The sequence below is a fragment of the Triticum aestivum genome, chromosome 3D (assembly GCF_018294505.1).
Source record: "Triticum aestivum cultivar Chinese Spring chromosome 3D, IWGSC CS RefSeq v2.1, whole genome shotgun sequence".
In the NCBI taxonomy this organism is placed as follows: domain Eukaryota; kingdom Viridiplantae; phylum Streptophyta; class Magnoliopsida; order Poales; family Poaceae; genus Triticum; species Triticum aestivum.
Genome location: NC_057802.1, coordinates 614,487,823 through 614,508,952, shown reverse-complemented (window position 1 = coordinate 614,508,952; position 21,130 = coordinate 614,487,823).

Here is a 21,130-nt window from a genome sequence, read left to right as displayed (position 1 = left end):
TAATTGTGTTGTCGTTAGTGTTCTTTGTCATCATATATCGTACACGGTCTTCGTCATGCTCCCCGTTTAGGGTTTCACCACCTTGCTCGCCCTTATCCTTGGCAACATATTTGTGATATTTCTCATCGACATCGCTCCACAAGTCATAACCATCGTCAAGCTTGGATGGGTATGACCTCACACGGAGAAAATCAACATTACTCCACACTTTAGAATGATCACCGGCCTTGGGCAGGTGCCTTATGACACGCTTGGCTCTAGTAATGATGGGCGTGCCATCTACACCGAAAGCAATGTCGAGGGAGATGAGGTCCTCTGCCTGGGTGATCCCGTAGAGTCTATCTCCGATGAAGACAATGTCAATGATGTAGATGAAGGGAGCCGATCGTAGCCTGGGCAGCCACACCCCCTTCCCGGGCCGGACCAGGATGATCGGGTAATTGTAGTTGTTGGTCAAGATAGCGACCACGTCACGAGGGTTCGACCGCATGAGCACCTTGCGGACCTCCAAAAGAATAGAGACATTGTCGCCGATAAGAGTGTCTAACTCGGGGAGCGGCACAGTTATCTTGGAGAAAGGATTGTGCAAGAGGTAGCTATGCGTTTCGCGGGCATTGCCACAGGAATTGTCAATGACGACGCCCTGGAGGGCATTCCAGTCATCGGTGGAACCGATGCATTTCACGTTCTTCGGCAGGGAGGGGATGCGGCGACACCAGTTGTCAGAGCTTGTCATGAAATAGCCATACGTGAGAACGATCCACGGCAGACGTCGGGGTGGCCTTGGGAGATGCTCACGCGCGGTAGCACGCCAGGAAAGACACACCGCCTCAACCATGGTGTGGGCACGGTAATCCGCCCGGAAGCGAGCGCGGTCAACGGAGTCTGCCGTGCACCAGGAACAGTACGCCGCATGGAAGTGAGCTTGGTCGTCAGACTCCGTCGTGTGGTCGACAGAGTCCACTGCGTGGTGGTGGGAAGGGCAGGGTGCCGGCCGGAAGCAAGGCAGGGTGCCGGCCAGCAAGGAGGCGATGTGGTCGATGACGAGACCTAGGCTGTCACGCGGGAGGTCGGACCACGGCGGCTAGACTCGACGATCCCATGGATTGGTCGACCGCACGAGCACTTTGCGGACATCGAAAAGCCTAGAAGCGTCGGCAATAAAAGTGTCCAGCTGTTGTGCCAATGTCGTGTCGGAGAAATGATTGTGCAAGAGGTAGCTATGCACATCATCGACAACAACGCGACGGAGGGCGATCCAGTCGTCAGTGGAGCCAATGCACTCCGTGTTCTCCGGCAAGTAGGAGAGGCGGCGGCACGAGCTGTTGTCGTCGGAGCTTGTTATGAAATAGGGGTACGTCAGAACAATCCACGGCCGACGTCGGGGTAGGCAGGGGATGTGCTCATTCGCGGCGGCGGGCCACGAACGGCACACCGCCTCGACCATACAGTGGGCACAGTATGCCGCCCGGAAGCGAGCACGGTCGACCGAGTCCGCCATGCGCCAGGAGCGGTACATCACACCGAAGTGAGCGTGGTTGATGGAGTCCGCCGTGCGCCAGGAACGGTTCACCGCACCGAAGTGAGTATGATCGATGGTGTCTGCCGTGTGATGGTGGGAAGAGCACGCCCGCCGCAAGCTGGCCAGGATATCTAGGAGCGCGCGTAGCGGCCAATAGAACGCAGACGAGAAGAGCAGCCAAGAGCAGACCGCCGACTAGATGCCGCGGCGGCGGCCGGCGGCGGATGGGAGGCCGTCGATGACGAGGTCCCTTGTTGGTGACATCAGCCCCGCGTCGATGGACGCCGCAATCGTCGTCGAGTTCTTCTCTGCTGGACCCTCCGACTTCTCCGACATGGCGTACAGCTCGTGCAGGTCCCTCGTCTACGCATGCCCGGTGCTGGCAACACCGATGCGTGCCTTCATCCACGACGTGTCCCCGGGCCCGGCAAGCCTGGTCGGCGCTTCGTCAACTTCGTCTTCGTCCGTCTACGCATGCCCGGTGCTGGCAACACCGGTGCGTGCCTTCGTCCATGATGTGTCCCCGGGCTTGGCAAACCCGCCGCGACGCGTCGTCAACAACATTTTTTCTTCCCGGCGCACCCCTACTTCGACACCACTGCGCCCATGCTAACTCAGCGCCCCCTTGCGCCCGCGGCTCCACGGCGACTTCCTCGACATCGGCTAACCCGACTCGACATCGACCACGGCATTCTTCACACGGCTCCACCACCCACGCTCTCGGCTACATCGACAAACGGCACAAAGGGCTACCGCCTGCTTGAGCAACCTCGTTGGTTTCCATTCCAGCCACGACTCTGTGATGCGTCGACCGTTACGACGGGGGGGGGGGGGGGGGGTGTCCGTCGGCTTGCCTTCGGATTCTTCTCCAGTCTCATCGTCTGCGTCACTACCGTTGTGACTGCGGGGGATGTTGGGTATAATGTTTATTAGGAAAGACGAGATAGACTAGGATTTGTTCTGGCTTATCTTGTACTCCAAGTAGATAATTGTACTCCTATATATATGCCCACAAGGCTTAAGCAATACAACGAATTATACCACCAAATCTCTCACTCCCTTCTAACAGTAGCCAATAGAACGCAGACCAGAAGAGCAGCCAAGAGCAGACTGCCCACCAGATGCCGCGGCGGCGGGCGGCGGCGGATGGGAGGCCGTCGATGGCGAGGCCTAGGATGTCACGCGGGAGCTTGGACCACTGACAGCATCGCGGACTCGACGACGCCATTGATCGATTGGTCGAGCTACTAGGTGATAGATCGGACCGGATTGAGCCGCAGATGCTCTCGTCAATGTCCTTCCGCCTTCTAGGTACAGATTGAACGGATTTTTTCTCGAGGAAGATTATTAACCTATAAAAGAGAAGTTGTTCCCTTCATATCTTCCGGAATCTTCTTTTCTCTAAAAACTGCCTCCTTTGATTGAATGGGCGTACTTGGGCCAGATTCTGGCTTTGATTTGTTTCCTAATAACGATTCCCAATTTCTCGTCCCGCGAAAAAAAGAAGAGAGAAACGGTTCCAATATCTCACGTCTGATCCATACTTCCAACCTCCAAGAAAAATCTCTTGTCCCTCAAGAAAAAGAACTCTTGTTTCTTGTAAATAGTTTTGGACTTTTGTTGGATTTGTTCCGAACTAATAAATGTATCATAGGCGCCTGCTACGCGTAAGTCGAATGATCTTAGAAAAGATCAGCCGCCTGCGCAGCCGTCTGATTTAGGCGTAGGTGACCGTTAGATCGCAGGCTCCCAACCAGGGACGGAGCTCTGTTGGGGCTAAACCGGGCCATGGCCTGCCCAGATTTTTCATGCATTTTTTTATACCTATACGCTTCGTAGCCCACCAGGCCACGAGACGAAGGCATTGTCACGATGCCGCTGTCGCCTGCATGCAGGCGATGATTTCGTGTCGACAGCCAAGCCAACCCATCAGGCTTCACCATGCAGATCGGACGACCTCCTCGCTGCTAAACGCATACTTCCTGCTGCTTGCTCTATGGCTCCAGCCTCCGCACCTGCTAGTCCCGGCCCCGGCCATAGGGATCCTACCGTGGTGCCGCCCAGATGCCTTCGACCCCTGACTCCGCTGACTGCTCTAATCTGCTGCGCTACCAACTAGGACTACTGGTCTACTGCCAACGCTGAGTTTAGAGCTCGATGTTCACCTCCAGACCACCGTGTCGCCGGGTCTAATTATCTCCGGAGCAGTGAATTTCTGTTATCCATCGATTGAACTGAGCATAGTAATGCATTTCATTATCCATTCATGTTTTTTTGATAAAGGGCGCTTTTATTATCTCGAAATATAGCATCAAGCGGATACAAAACATTATGAGTAACACCCGGCCTCTGCATAACTAGGATGCACACAGCCCAACACGGAAAGTCTGACAAAATGAAAGGAAAAAAATGACAAATCGGCGACAGTAGAGTCCTATAGACCGACACTATGCCTATGTCGCAAAGGATGGTGGACCGATCCGGAGATTATGCTGCCACCCATGTTGATAAAAACCACCGTAGCCACCTGCTCCAACCGCGTACACACCGCCTTGAACAGCGGTTGGTACTCCGCTCGTTGTAGCGTAGACCACGTACGAATGGAGTGCGTACATCAAAAATAACCTGCAAAGGAGAAGCATTTTTATCATTGAAAACCAAATCATTTCTACATAGGCAAAGCGACCATAGTAAGGCGTATGCTCCCACCCGTATTAGCGTTTTGAATCTATATGGAATACCGTCCAACCAATGACCAAAAATATTGGCGACACTTGTGGGCGGATACAAATTTGACGCTATTTGGATGATTGACAACGTAGAACGTGCAAACTTGCATTGGAAAAAGAAGTGTTTGATTGTCTCTTCATGAGTACAAAAACAACACTTCTTACTCCCTGGCCAGTTGCGCCGTGCGAGGTTGTCTTTGGTTAGAACAACTCCCCTACGGAGATACCACATGAAGATTTTAACTTTTAGTGGAATCTTCTACTTCCATATTTTCTTGTTATTATTCACCGGTACCTCAGAATGCATGAGTGCACGGTACATAGAGTCTATTGTGAATGACCCTGATGTAGTAAGGTTCCAGCGAAACACATCCCGGCCTTGTCTAATATTAATCGAATCCAGACGGGATAAAAGATTGTGCCATGACATAAGTCGGGGGCCAATCAAATCCCGCCTAAACGAAATGTTGGGTGGGGATGAACTGAGCACTTGCGCAATAGTATTATTCTTTTCGCGAGCAATGTTGTACAACGCTGGATATTGTTCTCGAAGACTGGCATTGCCTAGCCAGATGTCTTCCCAGAAATGAACCTCCGACCCGTCCCTTATCGCAAAAGACCCAAGAGGGGGAGCAAGAAGATAATCTCTAGGGCTAGACACAACTAAGAGGAGAGCCGGTTTATGCGGCGACTCCCTCATGAGTATAATGAGACCTAACCACAAACAGCATGTACGGCTATTCCGGATGATGTTTTCTGGGGCCCGAAGCTGTCTAAATCCTTGTCTTATGTGATGATCCGCCTCGCGTCTCTCGTCCCGATCAACCCCTCTCAAGCTACCACATAGATGCGTGGCCTCACGACTAAGTCCTCATACTAGGACATCTGTCGTGACAATTCAACGACAGTTGGCGCCCACCGTGAGGCCTGCGCACGGTGATGTTGAGTTTTTGGAGGGATCTTAACTAGGGTTTCAAGAAGTTTGCAAATTTCCCGAGGAAGTTTTGAAAAGATATACATCAGCTTTGATCAAGATGGGAAGTTATGGATTAATGGAATTCATCCGGTCGGTTGGCAAGATTATCAGAATCGCTTTCACCGTGAACCGCCGGTGCCGCGCCAGCTCTCCATGAGAATTGCCAAAATCACCAAAACGCGCAAAGCCAAGTCCTAATCAAGCCTTCAGATGAGACTACGGATCGGACATTATTTGTGAAGGCCAATAAGAAATCGAATTGATGATTAATGATACGTCAGGTGGATCAACGCACCCGGGAGCGGATTGTCTGCGGGCTGGGACTCCTCGGAAGACCCGCCCCGTTGACGACCCGGACTCTGAATCACCCTGCTGTCCTACCTCAACCCGCGACCGAGTGCTTCGTAACTGCCGCGCGCTGCCTCCACATTATCAAATCACCGAGCCGCCGTCATTACACGCCGTCGCCGGGTTGCAACAGGTTCAACCCCAAGTCATTGCCATGACCTGCCGTCGCCGCGAGCTGCCGCGGTTGTCTTCAAGCCGGCACCTCAGTGGCCGAGCCGCCTCCGAGATGGCGGGTTAACGCTGAGCCACTGCTGAAGCCTCACCGACCTCTGCCGTGGCTAGCCGGTCCACCTCCACCGCGGTTTGGCCGGGTCAGTCGCCGTTTTTCGCAGCCAAGACCAAGAGCCGTCTGCCAGTGAACCGCCTGAAGTCACGCGTCGCTGCCGCCTTACCGACTCCGCCGTGTTTCCTTTTCCACAGACGCATCCCGCCGGTTCAAACCTGACAACTTGGCCTCCGTCCTCGAGGAGCCGACTCTGCGTGGCGCTGCCTCCACTGTTCGCTGGCCACCAGTCTGAATCGGATGAAGCTTTGCTGGTTAACACGAGACCTTTTCATGTGCAACGATCGTACAAAGAACGGGCATGGATTCCACACGACCACGACGACCCGGACGAGGAGTCAAGCCCGCCTGGGTTGACCCGCCAGGTCTCTGTTTTGAGCCCCTTGCCGCGTGACGAGCTGCTTCTGCTGCTGCCCTTCTAGCATGGCTACTGTTTCTTCTTCCGAGCCGCCGAGTCGCTGCCGCCAGTAGGTCGTTTGGCCGCCTTAAACGCGGCGATGCCACGGCGTCAAGCCGCCCACGCCGAGTCGCCTTCATCAACTCGCTGGCCGCCTTGCCGTTGCCCGCATCGATGGCTCCACCACCCGCTTACCCCTGATCTGGCCTTGAGTCGCCGTGGCATACACCCCATGCTGCTCCGTGAGCCGCTGGCTTCTGAGTGAATCGTTGTCGGACAAGTCATGGCCATGGACTAGTACTCCTAGTTTCACAAGTATACGTGGTTAAAGTGGAAATATTGCTGGCATGATGACCCGGACACAGATGGCCCACGGGCTCGGGCTCCTCCTGTGAGCCGCCTCATTGACCTGCTGCGATTCCAGCGTCGCCGGTCTGCGCGTCCAACTCGTCGACCGCTGCCGAACTGCCGTTCTTGCTGCTCCTACATCGCACTGCCGACTGAGCGCCTCCGCCCCTGCCGCGAGGCCGCCTCTATGAGTCGCCCGCCGCCGCCACGGCCTTACCTTCACTTCCGCTTACGCGGTCTCCGTTACCTTCTTCTGTCCCGAACAGCCTCGCCAGGCGTATCACCGTGGTCGATGGTTCGTGCCTTCAATGCATCGGCTGCTGTTGAGCCGCCCTTGTTGATCCGCCGTGGCTGCCTCAGCTCGTCGGTTTGCCCCCTTCTCTGCTACAAGTTGCGGCAGCCGCGGTCCGAAGGCCCCGTCCGCCGCCAGGATCGCATTGCTGCTTCTGCCGCCTCGCTGCCGGAGCATGTCCCGCGCCGCCATGTCAACTCACCTCCTCCCCGCTCCGGTTGCTCCGCACCCGCGCCACTTCGCGCCGCGGCCGTGAGCCGCCTCGCCGCTGCAGCTGTGCGCCGCCTTTACTACCGCTCTAAACCGCCCGGCCTCCATCGTCCACGCTCAGAGCCGCCGCATGGACCTGCAGCCTGGCCCATCGCTCTTCCACGAGCGGCCCGAGTCATCTCGCCGAATTTGAGTTTGAGCTGCCGTCGTGGTCTCGTGGAGCCGCCCTCACCTCACGGACTCGCCGTCTGCTGCGAGTGGCCATCACCCTTGCCGGCCCTCGTTCTGCGCCACCCTGCCTGGCTGCTACTGCCGTGGCCCCTGCGGACCTGGCTGCCTGCGAGCCGAGTCAGGGCGCACCTCTTGTGTCGATGATAATGCAACCAGGGCATCCGTTTCTTTTAGTTCTAGTGCCCCCAGTGAGCTCAACTAAACCTGGCTCTGCGATTTAGCACGGGTACAGTTTTGAGGATGAAAAGAAGTACTCCCTCCGTAAACTAATGTAAGAGCGTTTAGATCACTATTTTAATGATCTAAACGCTTTTATATTAGTTTACAGAGGGAATACTATTTACGATAAAAGGACGAAGTAATCAGGATTGGCAGAAAACTGCTAAGTTGATGACACCTTTCGAGCAGGTTGACACTTCAACTGAAATTTTTTTTTGCTACAGCAGCAGGGCGGATTATTACAACAAAGAGACAAGGGAGGCCTAGCTACCAAGTTGGATCCAGCACAAATGTTTTCTGTGCCTTGACTTCAGAAACGTGCAAGACAGAGCGTCGGATGAGTTAAGCTGAGGATGAAATTTCAACGTATCTACAGTGTTCAAAAATTTCTCTGACCACAATTACACTTATAAATCAGTGGCGAGATTGCAGCAGGGGGCGTATCCAGGGCTAGTAGTGCAGTTGATGTGGGAATCATGGTGCAGTTTTCAAGTCAGTTACGGCAGCAATACCAGTTTCCAATGAGCCACCTGAGGATTTGGCATCATCAGCTGTTCGGATGGATAATGCCTTCAAGGCATCATTTAACTTGGTTATCACGGAGGGGGTCTTGTGAAGGCAATCAGATCAAGGATCAAAAAGAGCTCAAGAAGAATTTTACCAGACCAACAAGTCGCCGCGGGTGAGCCGCCCCTGCTTTGGAGCCGCTCTGTGTCCAGTCGCCTATCTGAATCAGAACACAAAGTACGGGTTTGAAAAGGGGGGGGGGGGTGTCAACATAACCCGGAGGATCTTTCTGAGCCGCCCGGTGCTGCGTTTTTAAACCGTCACCTCTGTCATCGTTGCTGCAACTCTACAGCTAATAATCTTTGATAAAACATATCAGGTGAGATCCATCCTGTCAAGTTTTTATTGATATATTTTTCTTTGAGAAATAATTACTCTCGTTCGTGCATTTTCTTATGCAGAATTCACTATTACAAAGGAGACCATCAAGCTATGGCCCTCGATTACACTGGATGGGTCAATGGACAGGGTCAATTATAACCCGCCGAGATTTAACATATTCCAGCGATCCACTGGTCATATCATGGTCAAGCATGGAGAGTCTCAAGCCAACTCCTCGAGTAGTCTTAAGACTCGGGGGCTACAATGACATGACTCAACAAATCTTGCTAGTTTCAGCAGGCTCAAGAACTCCGGATCATTGAAGGGAAGATAACCCGGTCCCGGAGGCTACCGCCATATTGGTGAAAATTTAAAGGCCGTCAGAAGATTTCCGGCTCAAAAATGAGGATTCTCGTTCAAAATCGAGTTCAAGGGAAACTTATCTACCACAAAGCTTTGAAGCTCTCAATATCCGGTTCACAATCCGGCTCAAGGACAATCTGTCTCCCACAAAGTCTTGAAGCTTTCAAATCCGGTTTAAAGTTCCGGTTCAAAAAGAATTAATCTCTCGCAAGTTCGAGTTCTCAGAAAAATTAAAGGTTGCCAAAGAGAGTTTGTTGCCATGATGCACGGTTCAAACATGGGTATCCTGCCTTACGGCTTATCTTATTATGGTCACTTGGGGGCTTCCTGCTCATCGAGCATAGCTGTCGGTACCCTCTTGATCGGCGCAATGCCAAAACTTATATGGTCACTTGGGGCTTCCTGTTCAAACATAGGTCGTATTTGAACCAAAGAGAACATAGCTGCCGGTACCCTCTTGATCGGCACAATGCCAAACCCATTAGGGGGCTTCTTGATCGTATTCGAATCATAGCTTAACCCCTTTTGGGTCCGACTTTGATCGTATTCGAATCAGAGTCGTTAAAGAAACTCTCAAGGTCATTTGGGGGCTTTCTGTTCAAACATAGGTCGTATTCGAACCAAAGAGAACATAGCTGTCGGTACCCTCTTGATTGGCGCAACGCCAAAGCCACTGGGGGCTACATGATCGTATTCGAATCCTAGCTTAACCCCTTTGAAACGGTTTACTGATCGTATTCGAATCAGAAGCCTCGATTTTTCTTTCTATTTGGCTTAAGTTTTTTGAAAACAATCTTTGATTTTGTCTTGAGACTTTTTTGTTCAGATCTAAGTATAAGTGTGGTTTAAATTTAACCCGGCTTGGTTTTGGACGATAAGTCGCGAACATATGACAAACATCATACATTTGGAGGTGAGTGGCTTCTAAGGATTGGGTTATCACCCTTACTGCACAGGTATCCTAAACCGGCAGTACGATTCAATATCACAGGAACCGGTTTTCCAAACCGGATTATATTATTCAATTCTTTAATTGCCAACATAGCTGGATTTTTATTATGGTTATCAATAGCCAGTATTATGATGGAGGTCTTCAAAGTCGCTTCAGCGCAATGGCTATTATTTTATCAATGGGCATGATTTATTTCACAATGGAGGAAATTGTCCCGAGTCGCTGCAGGCTTACGACCCGGCACTTGGGGGCTACATTATTCAAGTTGAGATTACATCAAATATGCAAGTCTCATGTCGCTGCGAGCATGCACCATGACACTTGGGGGCTAATGCAAAGTCATTTTTATTGGCCTTATTGAAGACCCGACTCATCCCATTGTAATGAGCCGACCCTTGGGGGCTACCAATTGCTCCTGTCAAAAATTCAAGGTACACAAGCTTCAGCCCATTATATTGAAAGATCCACTACTCAGTTGGTAGAGTACAAAGCTCTTAACCTTATGGACGTGGATTCAAGCCCCATGGTGGAGATTACATCATATGATGTTATCATCAATGAATTATATACAAATCCCAGCTCAGTTTTATCTTACTGAGCTGGCCCTTGGGGCTACACGTTGCTGCTCAAGTTTACATGATCATATTTACAAAGTCCCAGCTCAGTATTATCTTACTTAGCCGGCCCTTGGGGGCTACACGTTGCTGCTCAAGTTTACATGATCATATTTACAAAGTCTCTGCTCATTATTTCATAATGACCCGACACTTGGGGGCTACAAGTGATATGAACATAATGGAGTTCTACATCTTTAAGCTGGCTGAAAAATCAGATGAGTATTTCATGTCCAATTTTTTCTATTATGAAGCTGGTCTATTGACTCGGATTTTCTAGAAGAAGGAAATGCCAAGGAATTAAGGATGATCAGGTGCCGGCTTACAAGAGCTTTTAACCCGGAGCATAATCTGTCAAAATTGTTCTTGTGTTTGGTTTACAGGATCAGTTTAACATGGATGAATCCAAATTAAACTGGGGGCTAATGTCAGGGATATACCCCGCGGTATGACCCGGCTGGAGATAAGACCCGGCTGGGACTTGATGTTTCATTGGTGACCCGGCAGACTATAACCCAGCAGACACAGTCATATAAGCCGGACAGTTAAGCCGGCAGATGTTAAGCCAGACGGTAAGCCAAATGGTAAGCCAGATGGTAAGTCAGATTGTAAGCCAGTTTGTAAGAAGCCCAAGACGTTAAGAAGCCCATGGAGAGAGGCCCGTGATGAGAGGACAGAATAGTTTAAGTCTTAGTCCGAGATGGACTCTACATGTAACCCGCCCCTTCAACTTATATAAGAAGGGGCAGGGCACCCCAAGAGGGGGAGCAAGAAGATAATCTCTAGGGCTAGACACAACTAAGAGGAGAGACGGTTTATGCGGCGACTCCCTCATGAGCATAATGAGACCTAGCCACAAACAGCATGTAGGGCTATTTCGGATGCTGTTTTCCGGGGCCCGAAGCTGTCTAAATCCTTGTCTTATGTGATGATCCGCCTCGCGTTTCTCGTCCCGATCAACCCCTCTCAAGCTACCACATAGATGCGTGGCCTCACGACTAAGTCCTCATACTAGGACATCTGCAGTGACAATTACACGACTAAAGAGATGTTTCTTTGCCGCCATTAGGCCAGCCCAAAAGTGCGAGTCGCCAGGTGTCCAATATGCCTGAGACACCGCCTTTTGGCCTAGATACTTGTTGCGCGGCATGGTTTGCCAAACACCATCCTCAGTAAGAAGTTTGAACAACCATTTACTAAGTAGGGCCTCATTCTTGATTTGCAAGTCATGAATTCCAAGGCCACCTTGGTCTTTCGGCCTACAAACCACACTCCATTTAGCCAGTCTATATTTTTTCTTTTCACCATCTCCTTGCCAAAAGAATCTGGATCTAAAATAGTCCAGTCTTTGCAGGACCCCTTTTGGGAGTTGGAAGAAAGAAAGCATATAGAGAAACATATTTGTGAGGACAGAGTTAATCAAAACTACTCGTCCTCCAATTGAGAGCAATTTGCCTTTCCAACTGCTCAATCATTTCTCTAACCGCTCCTCTACATGCTTCCACTCCGCAATGGTGAGACGCCGATAATGAATCGGTATTCCCAAATATTTAATCGGGAATTGGCCATGTGCGCAACCAAACAGGTCAGCATATTTGGCCGCTGCCTCAGTGGCTTCTCCAAAGCAGAAAAGTTCGCTTTTATGGAAGTTTATTTTAAGACCTGACATTTGCTCAAACGCTGACAACAAGAGTTTAAGGTTTCGAGCCTTGTCCAGGTCATGTTCCATAAAGAGAATCGTGTCATCGGCATATTGCAGAATAGCCAACATGTCAGAATAGCCAACATGTCAGCGATAATGTTAAATAACATTTGGGACATGGAGTCACCCTGTCGTAATCCTTTTTTTGTTTGAAAGTAATGGCCTACATCATCATTGACTTTGATGGCCACACTACCTCCAGTTACAAAATTATGGATCCACTCGCTCCATTTATCGGAGAAACCTTTCATCCTTAGGGCATGTTGGAGGAAAGACCATTTGACCTTGTCATAGGCTTTTTCAAAGTCGACCTTGAATACTACTCCACTCATGTTTTTTCGGTGCATCTCATGGACAATCTCATGCAGGATTACTACGCCATCAAGTATATTTCTTCCTTGCATAAAAGCCGTTTGAGATGGCCGGACAACATGGTCAGCTACCGAGTTTAACCTATTTGTAGCCACTTTGGTGAAAATTTTGAAGCTGACATTAAAGAGGCATATGGGTCTGAACTGTTGGATCCGTTCAGCCTCCTTAATCTTCGGCAACAAGACAATCTCACCAAAATTAAGTCTGAATAGGTCAAGTTTGTCGGCGTGAAGGCAATTAAACAACTCCATTAGGTCAGACTTGATTATATCCCAGAAATTCTGATAGAATTCTGCGGGGAAACCATCTGGACCTGGAGCTTTGTTATGTTCCATTTGGAACACCGCAGCTCTCACCTCCTCTTCAGAGAATGGTGATGTAAGGATATCGTTTTCTTCAGCCGTGACTTGTGGGATATCATCTGTCCAGGTCTCATCAAGGGTGAAGTTCCCTTCGGCGGTCGCCCCGAACAGAGATTTGTAGTAGTTGGTGATATACTTTTTGAGCTCCTCCTGACCTTCGATCCGCCCCTCATCTTGTTGGAGACTGTAAATACATTTCTTCCTATGCCACCCATTGGCGACCAATTGGAAGTATCTTGTATTACTATCACCCATCAGAATGAAATCAGCTTTGGATCTTTGGTAGTATTTGATCTCTTCTTCTCGCAAAAGACGTGCAACCTTCTCATTAGATTGATTTTTCAATTCAATCTCTTTTTGAGATAAGGTGCGCGTCTCAGCAATTTTGTCGAGGTCATCAATAATGGTACAGAGTCGTTGTTTTTCTTTTTTTTATCCCGTTGGTATGTTTCGCCCATCCAGTGAGATGTTGCCTCATGGCCCTCATTTTAAAGTTCCATCTGTGAATAGGTGTACGACCAACAACAGGCCTCTCCCAAACATTCTTGATTATGTCTACAAATCCTTCCCGATGCATCCATCCCAATTCAAATTTGAAAGGACTACGTGCAGCTAGGTTCGTAGAGTTAGAATCTAGAATGATGGGTGCATGATCCGATAACGCCTCGATACGCTCTAGGGCTCATACGGTTACCAGAGGAAATTTTAGTTCCCATTCGGTATCCATGAGTACCCTATCAAGCTTCTCATATGTCGACACAGATCGGTTATTAGCCCATGTGAACTGACGCCACGACATACTCGCCTCCCGAAGATCCAAACTGTTTATCACAACGTTGAATAGGAAGGGCCAACGAGTGTCAAAACGGTCATTATTTTTCTCTTCCTGGTATCTAAGGATATTGAAGTCCCCTCCAATAAGCATTGGGTACGGGTTATCCTTCGCCAGGTTTACCAATTCCTGAAGGACAGCCGGTTTTTGCTCATCTTGGGCAGCCCCATAGACTGCGACTAGAGTCCATGTAAAATTGCCAGCTCTGTTTCTTAGGTGATATTTTATATGAAATTCACCGATTGAAAAGGCCAACAAGTCCATGACTGTTGTCAGAATACCAAGAAGAATTCCTCCAGACCTTCCACGAGCTGGTAGACTATGCCATGCGTAGTCGAAACCACCTGATAGGTGATCGAGGACATGCGGGCGAAAATCACACTTACCAGCCTCGGAAATTGCCACAAAATCCAATCCATGTTCCCTTACACAATCACCGACGTGTTTATGTTTAGCCAAGTCCGAGAGACCTCTTCTATAAACATGCCTTTCATGGGGAAACTCGGATTGGTGTGGAACTCTTCGCCTTCTTGGGCGGTTTTTGTTTCTTTTTAGAGGAGTGTGATTTAGATTTCCGCGAGGACGCTATGAAGTCACAAAACATGGAGCCAGGTCTTGCGTCATCCAATCCAACCTCGGTAACCTCACCAACCAAGTGGGATATAAGCGGACCATCATATTTGGCATCTGCTTCATCCTCCTCCTCGGTTTCGGGGTTAGGTATGGAGGCATTACACTTCGGAGAAACCTTTAATCGGTCAATCTCCATATGTTTAAGCACCCCAACCGATAAATTAATTTCATTATCATTCTTTCCAATAGAGCATCCAACATTCTTTAAGCTAGAAGAAATACGTGAATCTGAAAAGGAAAGAAAAGATTTTGCGGATAAGTTACCTGGAACGGTGTGCAAATTACGTGCAGCCTGACGTCGCATTGCCTTGTCCATAGTATGTTCGTCGGTTGGAGAAGAACCGTCAATGGAGACGGGGTGACGGTTACTACGCCGAAGGGGAGAGCTTCCCTCAGACATAAGAGCCACCGGTGTCACCGGGCGATCCATCGACACTGATGCAGGAGCGAACATGGTAGGTGTTGAAGACGAAGTCGGTGCAGAGAGACGAACACATGGCGCCATCTGTGTAGCATCGTGAGACGACTTGGAAGACTGCAGACCAGCCTGCGTGGGTTGGCTGACCACAGCAGCAGCCGGCTGCTGAACCAGCACGTCCATTCGCTGGCGGAGATCTGTAGCCTCATGCATATCAGCTGGACATGTAGATGAGCCGACGGTCTCCGCTAGCCCAGCAGCTGGTGGACAAAACTCCCCATTAATCTGATGCATGGCAGAGACTCGGCTGGGAAGGTCCAGGCTTGTACGTGACTCTTCAATGGTGCTCATGGTTGTGTGCGAGCAAACTCTATGTGCATCCGAAAAACGAACATCCGTGTTCATTGGGACGGTCCCACTCCCATCAGACTGAGATTCAGACGAAGCTGCACCGGAGACTCCAGAATTTTTTGCCTTTTTATTCGCGTCACGATCAGGCAAGTCATCCTCGCTGTTAGCCCCATGGTCGGGACCATCATCATGGTGTTCCCAAATACGAGGGATAAAATCATCATCGGGCTTGAAATCATCATCCTCGAGAACAAATCGGAAGTCATAACCATTTAATTTGATATACACCCCAGCCGACACTGAGGCACTCCCTGCATTATCCTCTTTCTTGAATATATTTACATTCAGGACAGCCACCTGAATACGCACGATGCCACGACGTCGTAAGCAAATCAAGTCAACATCTTGTGTTGCACCGATGACGGATCCCACTGCCCACAAACCAAGAAAGTGGCGAAGTGGCGGTGGAACTCCAGTGACATGTACCCAAACTGGCTTCAGCGGATTATATGCAGGCTTGACATCATTTTCTGATTTCCATTCACTAATAGCAATCATGACATTGTGAGACTTAACTTTGAACTCGAAAGCAGACACTCGACGCAAAACCTCCATAGATGGAAAGGCAACCAAGAAGGCATCATCACCATGAGGAACGGCCTCCCACTTCCATGAAGTTTGAACCGATGCGATTCTAGCAATCTCAGCCTCCACAACAGCTGCCGTCACCGAACCTCCCGATATCATAACCAGACCAGTTAGTGAACATGATGGTGCAAGGTGCTCCTTAAAAACCGAGTCGGGCAGATGCACGAACATGGCCTCGTTTAGACCCACACCACCTAAGGCTGCCATAGGTCTTGGCTGCTTCAGCACAGAACAACGATGAAGAGGATTTCGGCGGCGGCGGCGGCGAACGAGATGGTGATGGGAGCGATTCACACGTACGGGTTAGGGCCCAGGCACGTACGACTCCTCCCCTATGAGCGAAGTCAACGCAACGGGGCCACCCTGACGTGTGCGACACGCTGGCAGAGGACCCACCACCACTCGAACCCATCATCCCGGTCTTGATTGGCAGCGTAGAATTAGGCAGGGTTTGAACCGGGGGCGAAACTGACGCACTGCATGGCACGATTGCAGCAGAATGTGGATCGTGCAACGACCGTTGAGGATTATCTGTCGCGGGCTCGTCGGACGACGCAGGCGGCATGAATGCCGCCAGGGCCAGGGCGACGGGCTGCATCGGCCGCGGACATGGAAGAGGCCCTTTCCACGGCCGAATTAGCACGCCCCGGCGGATGTGGCGTGCGGCAGCCGGCGGCTTGTCGACGTCAACTCCCACCGGCGTGGTCCTGCACTGAGAAGGCAACTCGTCAGTCGAAATTGATCTATCCCGTACCTGGCCGGAGATGGGCGTCAGAGATGAAGATCCCGGACGTTCCCAAGCGTGCGACGCCGGCGTCGGAAAACCAACGTCTTCCCAAAACTCTTGTACCAGCTCTTCCTTCGTCTTCCTACGACGCGAGACAGTTGACCAGGCAGCACCTCCGTCCGCTGGACTCTCTTCGAGCAGGATCATGGAAGCCGCCTTCACGGCCACATGCTCCTCTCCACACGAAGCAGCTACGGTCGAGGCCTCCTCACCATCCTCCCCGACCTGCGGCTCAGCTAGGACACTGAGACGTGATCCAGAGCTAGAAGTCGCCATCGTCGGCGAAAGACCTCCCGGCGCGAGGGTAAGCCGCCGTCGACCCGGCAAGACACGTGCGCCAACGCGCACAACACAGTCAAGGAGCACCATCTCATTCCCGCTAGCGATCCTCTCCCCATCCGAACACGCCTCCCTTCCTCGATCTTCCCATCGCTGTTCCGTAAGAAACAGAAGTCCGGACGATCTAGGAAAAGAGAGCCGACGCGCCCAGGGGCGGAGCCAGAAAATTTGGCCATTGGGTTCACTCATTCACTCCTTACGAGAACTTGATACTAATTTATGAAGGAGGTTGGCTTTTTAAAACCCGGGTTCCTGGACTCCCTTCTATCATCACCATTCATAAAAAATAAAGTTCTGGAGATCTGTGCAAGGCTCTGCGATGGTTCTTGTTTAACAGGCCTATTTGAACAGTTACGGTGGAATCACTCTCTCCTCCCAAGATTTACCATCGTTCTCTCTCATGGAAAACAATTATTTTTCTCTTTCACAACATCTCTCTTCTGACATTTCTCTCTCACACACCTTCTTCCCTCTCCGTTCACAGCCTCTCTCCTCCACGGAAAACAACTCTTTTCTCTCCTGTCTCTTCTCTCTCGCACAGGTCACAGCCTCTCTCTCCTTCCATTCCTCCTCTCTCTTACACACAGGGGCTCATAAAAAAGGCTCTTCGCTCTATCCTCACCTTTCTCCTCTCTCTTCACTAAAAAAACAAAGAAAAGCTAGATAAGAATGACATGACGGGCTGCGTGAACATCTCGCCTTGCTAGAGTAGCCGGGCCTGACAAGTTGGTCAGGAATAGTTTCCCTACCTACTCTGCATGCTGCAGCCTAGGACCGGGCCCTGTTCGACTCTTAAATTGCCTGCTTAAACTAACATGACTCTTAAATTGCATGCTGCAGTGCTGCTGTCCACACCACATCACGAATCTTGAAAACGGCTGAACGCATAGGATAGCAGGGTGTCGGGACTCCCGGGTGCTATCACACCTTTCCCTTTATGAAGATTAACGCCTAATTGCAACAAAAAATATAGCACCCACTCACTCCGTTTCATAATGTAGTGGCCATAGATTTTTTTTAAATGTCAAATTCCGTCAACTTTGAGCAAATTTGTAGGAAAAATTATCAACATCTAGAACACCAAATTCATACACTATGAAAATATGTCTCATCGCCTATCTAATGATATGTTTTTGGTATTCTTCTAATACATATTTTTCTCTATAATCTTAACAAAAGTATGCATAATTTGACTTTAAAAAAAAGATGCATTGCATTGTAGAACCGAGGGAGTATAACGAAAAGAAAAATATAGTATCACGAATAACATATTGTTGCATTAAAAACTGAAAAGTGCAAGACATACCTACGTCTAATGGGTGACCTTGATATGCCTATATCATTATCTGGATCTGATGACTAATTTCCCTTCGAATAATACCATTCCCTGCGCAGCCTATATCAATCGAAGTCCATAGAGAAAAACAAATCAAAAAACTAGGGGCAAAAAAATTATACTAGCCAATTAGGCATATACAAGAGAGAGAAAATTGACAACGTAATCTAATTACCACAATTTTTGGGCTACAGTTGTTGTTGCTGCGGATCTGCAGCGGCCTACTTGCCGGCGCCTCGGCGACCGCGCAGTGGCGGAGCAACACGAATAGAGGAGAGCCAGCAGGAGAGATGCGAATTGGAAAACAAACGGACGAGAGATGAGGCGTCGGCTGCGTGCGTTTTGTATGGCTATAATCACGGTTTAGGCCTGGGCATGGACTCATTAACATTTGCTTATGGGCTTTTGGCCTTTTTATTTAGCTATCCACGAGAGGTCCTTTATTTGATGGGGTCAGCGACCACTTTTTACTGGGTTCACGTGAACCAAACAAGTACCTACGCGCACGTACCATGCAAATTTCGTTGGGTTCACTTGAACCCAACGCTTATACGTTGGCTCCGCCACTGGACGCGCCACTCCGGCCTGCCATCGAGGAAGGCGGTGGAGAAGGTCACCGCCCATTAGAGCGGCGGGGCCGTTTCCGGCGGTCTCCTCATCACCGCGTCATGAGTCATGGAACGCCTTTGCTACCCATTATCAATTCATATGTGGAAATAGAAGATAAAATATATACTTTCTTGGTGAATCAGCAGGTTGTTCGTACCTAATGCATAACATTTTTTGTGAAGTGCATCTTAGTGTAAGAAGATCGTTTAATCAAGGCGTGATAAGGTTATCATTAGTATCTTCCCAGTAACTTGTTTGATAACATATACGATGAAAATTCAGTGAGAACAAAAGGTGTCGAGTATTCACAAATGCCTTTTTTTTTTGCTCTTCTTTAACCTGGCCCGCCCAACTTTTTCTCTGAAGCTCCGCCACTGCTCCCAACAACGTGTCTTCATCTTCTTCCTACGCATTCTTCTCTCGTAGTGCCCAGTCGTTAGAAGCAGCAGCCCCTCCCCGGCAAACAATGCAGCGCTGCCGTTCGCCGGAATCTTGTCTGGTCGCAGACGATGCTCCGACGCAACATCGACCAGCCCGGCGATGCTTCAATGCAGCCCCGGAGCCCCGGCAATGCTTCATCGCAGCACCGGAGAGCCCGACGATGCTTTGACGCAGCTCCGGCGCCTTAGCAATGCTTCATCGAAACACCGGCGGATGCTGCCATGCAGCACGCCGCGGCGATGGTAGCTTCATCGAAACACCCAATGTTTTTCTTGTCCAGTTTGGGTTTTTGGTGATGGTAGCTTTTCTTTGTGCGAAGGAAACACATCTGCCCGACGAATAGAAGCACCAATATTCTACTGCAACGAACATATTTTCCGTATATTGATATTTTGAAATAATTTTTGTGAATGTGATCGGATATATTATAAAGATCCACATAAAGGGCAAAACACCTCAAACATAATAATAATTAAATCGAGGTCCATGGACCACTCAACGACCATTGCCGCCATCAGAACGAGCCACCAACGCGTCACTGTCGTCGCTCTCATACCGGAGCCGGTCCGGCTTTGTCGACGACAGCTGAAAAATCTTCGTGCACGTGCCCCTAAATCTTCTTGCAAGGAAGGGTGCAAAGTAGGCAGAGACACCCGACACATTTTAGATAATCCTAGAACTTCCCTAGAAAAAGATAATCCTAAAACTAGGGCTCTCACCTATCACCAGCTTCCCCCTTGCCGCTACAAAGGTCAAGAGCTTGTAACCCAACAAGCTGATCTCGCCGGCAATCCGCTGGTGAGCACTGTAGTAATAAAATCACCAAATGCAGGAGACGGGTCTTACCTCCTCCTGTAGGACCTGGGTAAATTCCAGTCTCGTGCCTTACCATATCGAGCCGCCGTTTGCACTCCCATCTGAACAAATATGTCGTTGTTCGATGGCACTGCCAGTCATGAAACTCTAGCAGTTGGCGCGCCAGTTTGGGGCGGCATGTGCAGATCTACTGAACTAATTGAGATGGCCCCTCCAAAGCAGAAAATCGGTGGCCTCTTGTCAGGATGTTTCCCCATCGGTCCACACAAATTGGTCTCCAATGAGACGGGGAGTTATATCCTCGTTGTCCCATTTGACAACTATCATATCTTCCAGTTCAGGTGCTTGAGCTTCATGGCTGACAACCTTTGTGAGCTGTGTGGCTGCGACAGCATACCCTGTTGTGCGGAGACCCGGCCCGGACACATGCCCCACAATCAAGGACGGGCCCACAAGAACAAGAATCCCGTACGGTGGAGAGCTTGGTAACCAGAAGGCGCCAGGCAACAGAGACACAACGCGCCGCAGTGTGACAACTCCTCCCCAAACAGAGGATGCTCCCTTCAAGGCCCGAGGTCTCCACACCTCTCTAGCGAGTGTCAGTTTCCTCCTCAGGTACCTCGTTTCAGGTGTCCCCTCGACGCCTTACAACAAGGAGAACAATGGCAAAGGAAGCGCTGGCCCGGACCCCCTCCCCCTCCCGGAGGAACATGAATGGGAGCATGCCCTGCCTGGACGGTAGCCTCCTGATTCCGGGCAACCCGGATGCACACCAAGGTACAACTCGTTTCTTAAGGTGGTCGGGTAGTCGGATTACGTAGCTAGGCAGGTTCATGCTAGTGCTGGCCCCCTCGTAGACGGCTTTGGCTCACCAAGGTAATGATGAATGGTTGTAGTGATCCCAATATATTGTAACACTAGTAATCCTATGTTGTTCTGCTCAATGACTGACAAATTGGTAGAAATACAAAATGAGTACCTACATTCAGAAAAACCCTGTTATTAGCTAGATCACTGTAGCATATATGCAGTTCTGGTCATTGACTGACAAACTGTTTAGGCCACTGGATACAAAACTACAAATATATTATGAGTGGGACTACATGTATCTG